The following is a 15369-nucleotide window of genomic DNA, read 5'->3' as shown; positions in this document are numbered from 1 at the left end:
GACCCTGTTCTCCACTCATGCTCCCTGCAGTGACAGTCTCTCAACCAGGGCACCCTGCTCTGCTCGGACCTGGAGCGGGGACGCACTGCAGACTGGCCCTGGAGGAATTAGATGACTGCAGCCATACACGACCCCGGCCCTGAGGCCCACGCTACCCCCACCCCTCGGCTCGCGGCTCCTCGGGCTCCCACTCGGAGGCCGGCGCTGTGCTTGGCCGCTGTTCAGCCCGCGCTCCCCGCTTTCCCCCTCCCCCTACTGCTCCGGGTCCCTGGAGGCTCAGCGGCTGTTGGAACTGGAGGTGGAGCCGAGCCCAGGGCCGCCTCGCAGGAGGGAAAGTTCAGCGGCAGCAGGGGAGCAGCGTAGCCGAGGGAGCCGGCTCCGCTGTCTGCAGTGTTGCCTGGGGTAAGTCGGGGTCCCTACCCTGAGGGCTGGACGGGTGTGGCCCGCTGTGTGCGGGTGTGTCGCTGCCGCTTGCCTGTCCGCGCCACTGCCCCCGACCTCGACCTCAGGGTGGCTCTCTGTCAGCCGGGAGGACGCCTGCACCTCTGGCTTCCAGAGACCACTGCTGTCCTAGGGCTGAGGACTCCGGAATCACTGCCCTCTGTAGCCCTTGCGAGGCGCGTGGAGAGAGCGGTGTCTCTAGGTGGACGCGCGAGGGTCCCCAGTGCCGCACCCCACGGCCAGCAGAGCTTCTTCAGCGCTAATTGAGCCCCCAGCTGTTGGCTTACTCTCCAGAAACCCCACTTCAAAGTAGCCTTGGCATATGTGCGGGTGCCTCTAGTTTGCTGTTCTTGGATTGTATTTGCTGTGATGAAGAGGGTGGCCCATGGGCAGCACGCTCCCCTGCATTGTGCCGCCGCGATGGTGACTCTCTGGATCCCAAGGGTCTTCACATCTGCATGTGACTCCATGCAGTTGTCTGTGCCAGGGGCGGGGAGAAGCTCTGCCAGGGAATGGTCTTGAGGTGCAGTGGGGCACTCGGAGGGCTGGAGGAAAAGGAAAGCTGTGCTGGGCGAAGGCAAAGTTGTTTGTTTCCGCCACACTTCCTGCACCTGTACCCCTGTCGTCAGTGATTCTGAAGTTATGGAGGAAAAGACGTTAACACTATTGTACATGTCCTCAGTGGACGCTAAAAATGAAGTAGTAATGAGTGATCGGATGGCTGTATTTTGCAAAATCCATTTTTTATTCAGATTGCAACGACTTGGCACAGTTTTGACTTAAATGTCATTAAAGACAACTAACTACGATTCTATATTTATAAGGAATTTAAATATCTAGTAAATCCTAGCAATTCTACGGGGTTTCTTGGATTGTGTTGACACTTTTTCTTCAAGAGAGCTCCAATTATTATGATCCTTGAGCATTAATAAACTATGGGTTCTGCTGCGTGGAGAGAAGTCTAACGAACTTGGAAACAGAAGCACGAGGCAGAGAGTAACTGGTTCTCTAGGCATAAAAGGTCAGCTGAACACACAGAAGAGGGATTACTGTAACAGAGGGATTATGTGTTGAGCTTCCAGAAAATATGAGATGGGTAATTCCTATTGTAGGAACCTAATACATATATGATCACTCCTCTGCATTGAATCAACTACCTAATGGGTGTGTCCAATGTGCTGCACTAGGGTGAGCTCAGGAGGTGAGCTTCGTAGGGTGAAGAACAGCTATTAATACAGCCTAAGACAAAATCATGAACGTACTTAAAGCACTGAGGTTTTCTTGTGTGATTAGTGTCTGAATAATTAGCATGGTGTAATTGCCAAGCTTGAACTTTGCAGATTGGGACACACCTGCTGTCACTCTAAATTACAAGATATTACTTTAATTTCTCTCCATCTTCTTGTCTCAGATCTCCTGTATCTAGTTGTAAGCCATATTAGTGAGCTTCAAAGAAAAAAAAATCCAATGTTTAGATTCACCCATTTACATCATTGTGAGACTGTGTTTGCTGTTTCAGAGAACTGGCATCCAAGAGGCTCATCCTACTTTTTAGCGGCATGGCCCAGGGCCAGTCACATATAAAATGTTTGCAACACTCTTCATTTGATAACAATATTTGACAGGGTGAAATAACATTCTTTTCTAAGCACCCAGAATACAATAGACCCCTACCAAATGCTATCCTTTGCCTCTCTTAAATACTTTTAGATATGCTTTGACACTTAAAACGTTAACAATAATAATTCCTTCTTTTATGTGATCTTTTGCCTGTTCATTCATGCTCCATCTATGCATCCATCCATGAGGTCATTACCACTGAGAGCCATCGGATTTCCTGTATAATATTCCCTGCTTGGATGTTTGAACCAAGGAATTGGCTCTCTCGAGAATGGTAGTAGGCAGTGCTTCATGGGTTTCTTTGGGTTGAGAAACCATCATCAGGATTAGGGATGATGAAGTGGACTTCCCAGTCTCCCTGTTTCCCAGCTCTGTGCTAAATAAGATGATGCTACACCCAAAGAAGAAACAGTAAGCTGTGAGTGGCTGCTGTCTCTCTTGCTTCCCCTGTGCCATTCAATGGCAAGCAGCCAGGACTTCCTACACCTTTACTGATTTGAAACTTACAGTGCAATGAAGTTATTCTTCAGCTCACATCCTTCTTCGTGTACTCCTGATGAAGGGACCTTGGGACTGTAAATTATAGCCCTACCATATATTAAGGCTAACAGAGGTACTAAAGAGGCTGAGCTCAGGTAGACTTTATTACCTATTGATTTGGGTCTCATGATAAAGTGGTCTTATAAAACTTGTAATAGCTGAGGTCTCAGAGTAGTGGCTCTGCCACTAGGGGCCTCCTCGGTACACTGGATTACCCTGGGCTGTCATATGTTCCCATCCTTCTGTCCTTTCAGGTAGCAAAGAACTTGAAATTTCTTCACCAGAGAAGGACGTGCATATAAAAAGAACTATAAAAGGCCTGGAGATAAATGAAAGCCCTCTTTGATGGAATCAATGTGGTTTAAAACATAACTTTAGAGACTTAAAATTTTGGCTTTTTTTTTTTTACTTTGTATATCATAATATTCAAATATGGAATTTTTTAAATTTAGAAAATAAATATACGATTCAGATGTAGAATTTAATGTTCTCTCTCTCTCTCTCTGTCTCTCTCTCTCTCTTTCAGTGTGTGTATGTGTGTGTGTGTGTGTTTGTCCATATGTTTTTGGTGGATTTTTTTCACTTAATCTCTCAATGTATTTTAAATAGCTTTTTCTTCTAAATGGATACTTGTAGGACTAAAATAATATAAATTGCCTTTTAAGGGATCTTATATAGCGAGCTGGAGCTCCTCCCTACCCTTCCCTCCCCCCTTCTTCTTCTCTGCCTCTTTTTCTTCTTGGAGCTATATTAAAATTTGCGTTTAAGGTGTCTTGTTACATTCTACAATGTAACATTCAGGGTATCTTCTGTGTGAGAAGTTTTGCTGAAGTTAGAGCCTCACATATGAAGCCCATGCTGGCCACAACCTTGCATGATCCCTGAGCTACCACTCCCAGCTATGGGTTTTGAAACACTCTTGTATATTCTGATTTTTTTTTTTTTTTTTTTGTTTTTCGGGACAGGGTTTCTCTGTGTAGCCCTGGCTGTCCTGGCACTCACTTTGTAGACCAGGCTGGCCTCGAACTCAGAAATCCGCCTGCCTCTGCCTCCCCAGTGCTGGGATTAAAGGAGTGCGCCACCACGCCCGGCGTATATTCTGATTTTAATGAAGTTAGTTGGGCTTGCGAATATTTGTTGAACAACTTAAAGGTGTCTTTATTTCCCAGATATATCTTGTTACTTGGTAAAAGAAGCACTGACAGCATATGTAAACGGGCATTATTGTCCCCAATATAGTCATACTGTTTGCAAATAAATAAGAGAAATATTTTCAGGTTTTCAGTGAGACTTAATTTATTCTGAGAAACTAAGCACTTTCACTCGGCTAAGGGAAGGGAAGTTAGCACCTTGAGACCCCAATTCTTACAAAGGGCTTTCTCTTCTTATTTAGCAGAACCTTTCTGAATTCAGAAACCTTACAAACATCAGGTTCAGATTTCCTCATGTTGTGATTTGAAGACAAGGTGACATGATTGTTGTTTTTTAATGAAGGTATAGATCATGCTGTGGCTAATGAACAAAATAAAAGGACTAACTTTAACTGTGAAGGGGCCATAAATGATTCTTTATTATCATCTCCCCCGATTAAGCAGAATTCTTTGGATTGCTTTTAGGGTTCTGGCATATCAAAGAGTCGTGCAGATCCTGTTTGTACAAAGGAATGCTTTTCTAGAACCGGAAGAGGTTTTAACCTCCAGCTAGGGAAGGGCTTGGCACCTCTCAGCCTGTCCTTCCTCTTCCCAAGACCGAAGCTGAGCCTCAGCCAAAATGATAGACATACAGCTTGCTGCAGAACACAGTGATTTAGTTTTGGGCAAGAACCCCAAGCTGACAAAGATTATGGATGCTTGCCCAAGGTGCAGGAAATGAATGGCTCTTTATACCTGTGAGTCATTTTTAGAGACCTGCATCTGGGAGATGCCACCTGTAAGGAAATGACAACTGTGAGCTAGGATTTTTTTGAACCTATCACTTAAGCACAGGCGGCACAGACGATTTCTGTTGTTTTGAGGCATTGCAAAAACCAAACATTTGGTTATCCTGGGGTTGCATCTGCTCCTTTGCTTTATTTCCACACACCAAGAACATTTGGGTTGATGAAGAGGAAAGCAGAAAGCACAGTAGGTAGGTGGGAGCTGTCTGTTTATACTGATTGATTTTTGTATTCCCAAGGCATAGCTTAGTTCAGCAATCTTCACTGGTAGTTTTGTGAACATCATCTATTCTGCTTTAGGGTACCCTCAGAAATGACCTTTTCTTGTCTTTCCTTTTCATATACTTAAAACATTCTTTAGAAAGGCTCTTCCTAGTGCAGCTGAAGCTGACCTTGACTTTTGTGAGCCTGTTCCTGCCTAAACCTCCAGAAGGCTGGGATTACAGGCAAGCTCCACCATACCTAGCGTAGATACTTGCTGCTAAATTGGCCAATATGTTTTAATGGTACTGCTGCTAGCCCATGAGTTGTCCTTGTACAATTTAGTACTCGGGTATTCCTTTCACGTGTGATTGACCCTCCTGGGCCAAGTTGTTAAACCTGGCAAACACATAGCACATTAGAGTTCAGAGCCAGTTACCTCTTGGCTGGGTGTTCCTGTGTGGTACATTCTACACAGCCATGTGTAAAGTGCTGTCTATAGAAGTGCTGAGAAGAATGCCTACCACATAGTAAATTATATGCATACATATGTATGTGTCTCTGTTAGTGTTTATTATAATTATTGCCTGGGTTGCTTTCAGTATAGATCAAGATCACTGTAGCCATAGAAATACTCAATGGCAAAGATTCAGAGAATTTAGTACCTCTGGTAGTACTTGCAAAGTCGGATACTTCATTGAAGGTTTCTCATTATATTTCATTGCAATGTAATTCTTTCCACTATAAAATTGGTTAATGCTGTGTTAAGCACGGGACATGAAGTGCTCATGCAGCCTGCACAGCCACTTTGGGCTATGTGCACTGTTATTATCTGCACTTTAAAGGTGAGAGAATGAAGGTTTTGGAGATGATACTCCTGTAAGGTTGGATGCTAGAGCTGGGCTTTAATCTACATCTGCCTGGTCCCACCTAGAACCTCTGCTATTCCCAGTACCCCCTCCCATGTACATGTGAATGGGAGTGCACATGTATGTAAATACCCCACATATGTGTAGGTCAGAGGTCAAGGTAGGGTGTTGTTTCTTAGGAGCTATCCACCACTGATTAGGCTAGGCTGTCTAGATAGTGAGTGGAAGTAGCTGGATAGGCATTCCATTGTCTATGTCTTCCGAGCACCAGGATTATAAGTGCACACACACCACCACAGTCCGAGTTCTCTGTGAATCCTGGGAACCAACAGGTCCCCAGTCTTGCATGGCAGGCAAGCTTCTTATTGACTGAGCTGTTCTCTAGCCTCCACCATAGATTGGTTTTTGTTTTTTGTTGTTGTTTGTTTTTCTCAGCATAAACTCCTTGAATTGACCATTGAGCAAATGTCTTGGAGTTCTGAGGGTTGGTGAAACTCTAGGGCATTGATTTCCATTACGTTATTGTATTGGTATCTATTTCTGAGCAGGATGGAGCAAGGTAACAAATGGTGCTTTATCAGACTTGCTTCAGCACTTGTTATTTATATGTTTGTACATCCAGAATTTTTTCTAGTAGCCCAAAATACATTGTAAATAACTTAAGTTTCCTATGTGGCAATGAACTTCTTTCTTTTCTCCTCCTCTCTTCCCCCCTCCACTCACCTCTCCTCACTCTGGCCTTTCTCTCTCTCTGGCCCCCCCCCCAGCTTTTCTTTTCCCTCTCAATACAGGGTTTCTCTGTGTATCTCACAGTGTCCTGAAACTTGTTCTATAGACCAGGCTGTCTTCACACTCAGAGGTCTGCCTGCCTCAGTTTTCCCAGTGCTGGATTTAGAGGCATGCCCTAACACTGCCTGGATAATAGTTACATTTTTATCAAGGACCTTTGCAGGGAAGTTGAAGAAGAATATGTGGATAAAATCAAGAATGTGGGTTTCAGAACATAAAAGTGAAGGCTGGGGACAGTCATTCATGCATTCATTGAGCAAAGTGCATATGCTCACATTATATAAAGATTTTCTACTAGATAATTCAAAAACTATAAAAAGGGGACAATGTAGGGACAGGGTGTGTGTTATACCTTGGAGATGGGCAGCTCTGGGTTTGTTAGCACAGCTGGATCTCTTCTTAGACTCCCAACTCTTAATCTCCATGTATAAATTTTGCGTGCATAATGGGGACAATACATTTTTGACTTCTTGCCAGAACTAACTGAGATCTCAGAAAAATGCTATGCCACTGGAAGTAGCTGGTACCTATGATAGTGCCTCCCTACTGTTCTTCCTTAGCTATCTCCTCTCAATGTCTCCAATCCCTCCCTTCTTCCACCTAGTACTGACTAGTTGGAGGAGCATAAAAATAATGATACCTGAAGTCCACGGTAGAGTGTGATCAACCCTTGAAAAGGATGCTCTTTTCTGGTTCTCTCTCTTAGAGCTGGGGCAGACTGGGCAATGATATGAGGCAATCTGTGGAATGGCACTAGCTAGCCTAGGCTCCCTACCCAACTTGGGCATTTCCAAAGCTGACCAGAAGAGGCTAGGATCCAATGGCAGCTTAGTGCCTCCTGTAGGTGCTAATGATGTAGAATAAGGCTGGGCTGGAGAGTAAGGAGAAGGTGTATTAGTCAGGGTTCTCTAGAGTCACAGAACTTATGGGTAGTCTCTATATAGTAACCAGGAATAGCCACTACAGAGGGTATTTTGGGAAATTGGAAGAAGTTAGAAGTGAAGTTTGAAGTAGGCCAAAGCAGAAAATGTTCAGGATTTTGGGGTATGCAAGGCCAACTCTTAGCATATTGTATTTGAGGGGGCTGGGGCTGGGGCTGGGGCTGGGGCTGGGGCTGGGGCTGGGGCTGGGGCTGGGGCTNGTTTAGTGGTTCTGAACTACAGAGCTTACAGACAGGCTCTGCCCAGGAACTCAAAAGAGAACTGAAGCCCTTCTGTATCCAGCTTCGTGTACAAGTCTCTCTCCCTAGACTCTGACTACAGGCTTTTCTGAAGTTGGTGCATTCAGCAAGGAGTTAAATCAAAATTACTAGCTCTCTGCTGATTCCCACTTGAGATTTAAAGAGTTAGTTGATATCACAGAAGAAATGAGCCTTCTTCCCCCCCCCCCCCGTCTACTTGGGGATTTGGTTAGAGACATCCATGTCTGTTTCACTGTGTGGCTGGGAGCCAGAACCACCGGGGCCTCTGGGTGTGTCTTGTTGGCACAGCCTGTATAGTGGGCTGTGTTGTAGGCCAGGGTGGGCTTTACCAAGATGTGCCTGGTGGTTTTATGATAATGAGCAGCCTTGTTTGGTGTGCAGAGTAGATGCTGTGTGTGGTGGGGCAGGAATGTGGGTTTTACAGAATCATTACAGTTTAGGACCAGCTCTTTCAGTCATAGAGCAGGAGGCCTAGAGACATTATTTATTGTGTGATGGCTCATAGGCTTAAGCCAACCCTTCTGTGAGTAAGTAAATAGGACCTGCCCAGGTGCAAGCGAAGCTGAGGTCAGGGTTTTGAAAAAAAAAAAAGTGGAAAAAAATATAAATGCAGGATAGGGTTAGAGAACCATTTGTCTAAAGCAATTTACAGTAGTTTTCAAAATCCCATTTTATGGGATTCATAGTGTATTAACAGAAAAGCAACAAGCCAGCTTTAAGAACACAACAGAGGAAGCTTTGAAAAAAAAAAAAAGGAATAATCCTTAAAGTGAAATTCAAGTTAGTGGATTTGGGGAAGATAGTTATAATGAAGATACAGAGAGACCTGAGATCATCAGAAAATGTGGGAACCAATGCCTGCAACGAAGAGGCAGTGGCCTGAAGACTGTGGCTTTGGAGCTGCTGAGGGTTGGCCAAAGTTCAAATCTGTACAGTTCCTTTTTGTGATTGTAGGCAAGTCGATTCTCTAGATTCTAGTTTCTCATCTAGAATATGAATCAATTTATCAAGGTTTTTATATTTGGGGTTTGCTTATTAATTGAGATGTTTGTAGCCTGTGTTCTGTGTGGCAGGTACTCAATACATGGAAAAGAAAAGAACAATTCTCCAGTTTTCTTTTTGGAGGAAATTTGAGAGACTAGAAGGAGACTGCTGCTTGCCCTAGATCTCGAGTCTCTAAAGTCTACTTACTCTTGGATAGTTTTCTTATTATCTTCAATTTTTAGATCGTTATAACTCAATATGGATTCCCACTGAACACATGTTACCGTGGTAGGTAAGATGAATCCCAGAAGACCACACTGGGTACCCACATTAATTACTTCCTTGTTGTTATGACAAGGCACTACATAAAGCAACTCAGGGAAGGAAGAGTGTTTCTTTTGAGAGACAAGTCTATGGTGCTGGGGAAGACACACTGGTGAGTAGCACACGTGGTGGCTGATCTCCTTACACTCGGCAGTCAGGAAGCAAAGAGCCATGGATGCTAAATCTCAGCTTATTTCTCCATTTTGTTCACTATGTTTTGTTTAGTAGCAACATTCAGGGGACTTTCCTACTAAATTACACCTCTTTGGAACATCCTCACAGATATACCTAGAGGAATGCTTTCTTGGCAATGAATTCTAAGTCCTGTCAAGTGGACAGTCAAAATTGGCGATGGCCATACAACGCTTAAATTTTTGATTGAGGGAAACGTGACCAGGGCTTTCTGTTAAACAATGGATTTCTGTATCTCCCATGACTTCCATGAACATAAGTAACTCAGACTACTTGTGCTGCCTTTTGGTAACCTATGTACATAGGTTAGCGGTCAATGACCTCATGAATCAAATGGAGAATGTTTGTGGTCATTGAGAACCAGGGTTGCCTCTTTCCAATTCCTGTTCATACTTTCAAAATGGTAAATTTTACTGGCAGCCAAGGGTTTCTTATGCAAACACAAGAAAGTGTTTACGTTTTTAGCTAGAGAGGCGTAGTAGGGAGGTGGGCATGAATGGTTTGTAAATCTGATTGCCATAAAGCATGAGGATGTGTGTGTTTGATGTGGTGTTGGATTAGCTGGGGCTGAAAGGGTGCAGAGAGGTGTGGTTCTCTACTAGGACTGTTGGCTCTTTGTGGGGCTGGATGACAGTGTGAATGGCCAGGGATTGTAGCTGTTCTTCACCACCACCAAGTGAGAGTTAGGGAATGAGTAGACTAAGCTTAAATAAAGTTGGCTTTGCTAACTCAACAAATTCATGTGGGGGCTTGAAAGGTGGCTCAGAAGTTAAGAGCATTGACTGCTCTTCCAGAGAACCTAGTTTTGATTTCCCAGAACTCACATGATAGCTCATAACCATCTGTAATTACAGGCCCAGTGGATCTGGTACCCTCTTCTGGCCTTCTAGGGCATGGTACACAGACATACATTTAGGCACAGCACCCATACACAGAAAATTATAAATATTAAAAGATAAATTAGTATAAATTAGAAATAGAAATTAGAAATATAAAATTAAAAATAGAATAACCACACTGATTTGAATGAGTTGCTTTTATCCTAGAGGGCTTGCAGAGTTCACAAGACAGTATTCCTGAAGCTAGAAGTAATGAGAAGACCATTGGTTAGTAAAATATACCCATAGAGGCAATAGTACTTCTGAGATCATTGGTTTCATGTCAGTATGTTGCAGAAATTCCAGCTCATTCGAGACTGCAGAGTATCACTGTGGATATGCAGAAGGCCAGGAGGGACTAATCTAAGATGGCTCAGCGACTAAGTGGCATGATGTTCATAGGAAGAGACATAGGTGGTTTGCTTCCATCATGCTATTATGAGTGGGTGTGGAATATTGTTAAGCATGGTAGCTGGCTAGAGATAAATCTAGGCGCCCCTACAATGCCCCTACAATAATGTAACTGACAGCTCTAACTGTCTGCTCCCAAGTTTCAGACTCCTACTGTGTGCTTGGTGCTGCCACAAATGAACAAATGAGAGATTCTGGCCTTAGGAGTCCAGAAGAGTAAAGCCCTACAAAGGAGGGGTTTAGTGCCACCTAGAATGCCTCCTCTTGGATGGTAAGCACTCAGTGTCCATATCAATAGCATAGGGACCTCTTTTCACGTCTTGCTGAATTCGTAACATCAGGAATGGAAATGAGAGGCTGTATCAGTAAATCAGTAAAGTGCTTGTTTGGCAACCATGAGAACCTGCATTTGACTCCCAAGTGTAGGTATTTGTAACTCAGCACTGGGTGATGAGTAGGGGAGACAGGCAGATTATTGGAACTCAGCCATTTTAGACACACTGCTTAGCTTCAGAGTTAGAAATTGGTGTGCTCCAGTTTTGGTGAGAGAGCCTGTGTTTAAAAAAAAAAAAGGAGAAATAGAGAAATAAAACTAATGTAAACCTTTAGCTTCCAATTTACCTATACTCACATCTATACACACATGGGAGTATATGTGTGTCTGTGTATGTGTGCATGTGTGTGCATGATCTCAGTTTCACTTGTACAGTTTCAACTTGTTAGTTAAAATGTGAAGTGCCTTTCCTCTGCATTGCAAATCTATGATCTTTCTGAAAATAAAGAGATTTCATTTCTGAGAATAGTTCTAAGGAGTTGTTTGGAGGCAAAAATGGGATGTACATAGGAAAGATATGGCATGTGTGTCACTGGGGCTTGTCAGGAGTTGAATAATGTGGTTTTCAATTAAACATAAGTCTCACTTTCCTCCTGAAATACAGCGTGTGCAGAAGGATCGGAGATGTTTACTAAAAAGTAAATACTATTGAAACACTTCCCTTGTAGAATTCATTGACCATTGTGGAAATTGTTTCTGATGGTTGAGTCTGGTCATTGTGCAGGAAGAACTTACACAAAAAAGAACCATGTACTTTTGATCCCAAGAAGGAAAAGAAAGGTTTGGATCCCAAGTCTATTGTATTCCCTATGTTTAACAAGTGGAAGCCTGATATTCCGAGCTGGGTTAGTGGAAGCCTGATATTCTGTAGCTAGGTTAGTAGAGTACTTGCCTAGTGATCATGAAGCCCTGAGTTCCGTCTCTGTATAAAACTAGGATTGCTGGTGCACTTGGGAGGTACAGGCAAGGGGACCAAGAGTTCAAAGTCATCTTCAGCTACAGAAAATTCAGGGTTAACACAGGCTAGATGAGACTCTCTCCAAAACCAAACCAAACAATAACCACCATATGGGATTGTGGACACTTTAGCTGCTCTTATGTCATCATTGGATCAGTCTGTAGATTTCTGAGTGTAGGGACCACAGTTCATGCTCCCACCTCCAGCCCCTGCTGTTAACAGTTTTGCTATATTCCAGTGCCTATGGACAGGATGTATGCACATGAGGCCTCCAATGAATACATAGAGGTCAACAAGCACAGGGATTCTGTCAGAAACAGGGTTAGTCAGAAACAGTGTTCATGAATAGGCAAAGGGCTCTCTGGGATCCCAGTTTGTGAATGGAAAGCTGACCTGGATAAAGCAAGCAGAAAACTCATGCTTAAAGTCTTGCATACAGCTGGTAACTGTGCCTATTTTCACTATATCTTTGTTTACTGTGTACTTTCTCAAGAATTACCTATAAGCAAATTATGTATTCACCATCTTGTGGCAGGCTGGATCTAATACAGTCAGGAAGGCTTCCAACACTTTAAGTGCTCTTGAAGGTAATAAAAAGGAGGGCTAATTACCTAACTGAAGTGATTATCGAGAGATGTTGGACATCTTGACTCTCTGGGATTGTGACACTAGCCAAAGTGGCTTAAAAGAGGACTGCTTTGAGAAACAGCAGGGATTAGGTTTTTTGGTTTTTTTTTTTTAACTTTTTATTTTTTTATCTATGGTGTTGGTGTTTCTGTAGTTGAACAGAGCAAGAGGACTGGACTAAGTGATGTATTGAGTGTCTGTGGGTGACGAGGTAATTTTAAAGTATGTGGCTGGTGTTCACAGTCGGAGCCTGTGAGATTTTACATTTAATGATTATACCTTCCAATGGCCATCCGTCTTTCTCTTTAATAAGCAATACTCCTTATCAGGCCTGACTTGTGTACATTGATTGCACCATTATACTTGTTAAATATTAAAGCATTTTCCCCCCTGTGTGAAGTCTAATTAGGCAAAGTGTTCTGTGCAAGCCTGGAATTATCATTCAGAATAATAGCTCAGTCATTACCTGTGACACATACCTTAGTCTGCTGGTTTGTAGACCTTTTATTCACCCCCTAATGAGAATACCAGAGTAGCACTGATATCTCTCTCTCTCTCTCTCTCTCTCTCTCTCTCTCACACACACACACACACACACACACACACATCAGTCCTCAAGATTGCACCTAGGGGTACACACATGCTATGCAAGCACTGTGATGCTGAACTATATCTTCAGCTTTTTTTCCTTACTATTTACCCACCTTTCTATTTTAATATTTGTTATTAATATTTTTGTGTGCATGTACGTGTGTATCCATATGTACATGTGTATTGCATATGCATCAACATGTGTGTGTATGTGCTTGTGTAGCCCCAAGGCTGATGTAAAGTGTCTTTCTCAATTGCTCTTCAGTCTACAATTTATATTATAGTCTCTTGTTGAACTTAGAACTCACTATTTTTGGCTAGTTGAGCTAGCCAGCTTACTCTGCGAATTTCCTGTTTCTTCTGCCTTTAGCAGAGACTATAGGAAGCTGCCATATCCGCCTGGATTTTATTTATTTATTTTTTCAGGTCCTAAGTTCAGTCCTCTTGCTTTAATGGCAGGCACTTCATCTACTGGGCCAGCTCAAAGTCACTTAATTAATTAGATAATTAATTAAAATTAATATCAATTAATTGAACAACAGGGTCTTGTGTAGTCCAGGCTGGCCTTGAAATTGCTGTGACATTGAACTCCTGATATTGCTTCTCCTCTTGAGTGCTGATATTGTAGACGTGTGCCAACACACCTGGCTCTTATTTTTTATTTAAAACTCAGGAAAAAAAAATCTGTATTCTTCTGTGGACCTATGCATATATACAGGTGCATGCATACACATGTAATGAGACTGATGGATCTGAAATAGATCAGACCCAGTGATGGCTTGTTACTCTCTGAGAGGAAAGCTTTTAAGCCACAAGTTTCCTGTAATGTCTGGTTATCAGGCTAATAGGTTTTTCCTCTCAGTGGTCCTCGAAGTGCATGCTGGGGTTTTCGAAAGTGCCTGTATCCTGTCACAATTACAAACAGCAGCATTGTGTTCCACTTATGAATATGGGAATTATGTCCATATCTTCTTAAAGTAAAAATTTATTTATAGTTGATTTTTGAATATGGTCAGATAAAAATGAGATTTGGCTCTAAATTAAAATACGGACATGAAGCTCAAAGACTGGACTACCTCCTCTAAATTTTCTGCTTCATTAGTGAGAAGTGGAATCTCAGAGGAAGCATGGCACACTGAAGTCCTCATGGATGCTGGAGTGAGGTCCTCATGGATGCTAGAGGTGGCACACTGAGGTCCTCATGGATGCTGGAGGTGGCACACTGAGGTCCTCATGGATGCTGGAGGTGGCACACTGAGGTCCTCATGGATGCTGGAGGTGGGAACAGACCTGGAGTCCTGCACACCTGCACTTTCAAACAAGGGAGTTCCTTGGCAGAGAATGATGGGAGGAGCATTGCTCCCTCCCCAGGCTCTTTACACATGGTGGATTAGCAACCTGGGGAACTTGGAAAGTTTGTGAGGGCAAGATTGCTGCCATGGCCAGCCATATCATTTGAATTTATCTGTGCCTAAAGAAGAATTTGCATTTCGTATTTGCTAATTGTCAGATAGCTGGGAACCAGAACTCGATGATTCAAAATCCCAGTGTTTCCTTGGAGAGTCTCGCAGTGTTCTGTAGCCAGTTAAATGAGTAGCAACAGCTGTCAGGCAGTGATCCCAGGGAGTGCTGGCTGCAGCTGGGCAGTGGCAGGGCTCAGCTGGAGAACTGGGCTTCCATGCCTAAAATCTCAGTGTCTTGCTTGCTTTTTGTAGCCTGAAATCAGACTTACTAGCTCTGCATATTTAACCCGAGATTGAAGAGGGCCCAGAAAATTCATGGGCCAACACCTGTCGGCTTATATAGTATGATGAACTATCATGTAGCTGTCTTCACTAACTATGAAACTAAGTATTCTGTTGCTACTATGTCCTGCACCTCTTATCCAAGTCTCTCATCTGCAAAGCAGGAGAAATAGCAAGTCTTTGTGTTTAGTTTGCTGTGCAAAAGGAGCTATCTCAATGCTATAGTGGGAGGGGCTTCTCAGTACTGTTAACTGCTTGCTGCATTCTCTTCGGTGCTTTGCCACAGATGCACACCTTAGAGAGCTTATTGTTTTGGAGATAGGCTGCTGAGATGGGAAGTTTAGTAGAGTAGTGAGAAGTTACTAAAATAAGTTGTGAGAGAAACAAAAATGGACACTTTTCAAAGGGAATAGAGAACCCCAGCTTCGCATTCCATGAAAATCCTCCATATTCTGAGGGCAATAAAAGGCATCAATGCGGATTTGCACTAGGATTCGAGTAGGGAAGCCTGGACTCGAGGCTCTGCCATTCTGTCTTCCCCAGGAAGCTGCCTGACCTGCAGAGAATGCTGCGGGGGAGGCTACATGGACGCTGTGTCCCCAGGCTAGAGGCTCTGCTGGTGCAGTGAAGGAAAGGCTGGGAAAGAGCATGGGAGTGGCTTGTGTGTGTGATCTCTCTCTCTCTCTCTCTCTCTCTCTCTCTCTCTGTGTATGTGTGTGTATGTGTGT

At 43.4% G+C, this 15369-nt stretch overlaps 1 long non-coding RNA gene across 1 annotated transcript in view; it reads left to right on the top strand.

Moving 5' to 3' along the window:
- The first annotated feature begins 304 nt into the window (after window positions 1-304).
- LOC115031752 overlaps window positions 305-15369 on the top strand; it is a 157712-nt gene continuing 142647 nt past the window's right edge. The window contains exon 1 of the long non-coding RNA XR_003837414.1: window positions 305-402. This is a non-coding gene — a long non-coding RNA (uncharacterized LOC115031752). The remainder of the gene's footprint in view (window positions 403-15369) is intronic.

This window comes from Mus caroli, chromosome 8 (genome assembly GCF_900094665.2).
Source record: "Mus caroli chromosome 8, CAROLI_EIJ_v1.1, whole genome shotgun sequence".
Lineage (NCBI taxonomy): Eukaryota > Metazoa > Chordata > Mammalia > Rodentia > Muridae > Mus > Mus caroli.
This window is presented reverse-complemented; position numbering and strand designations above follow the sequence as displayed.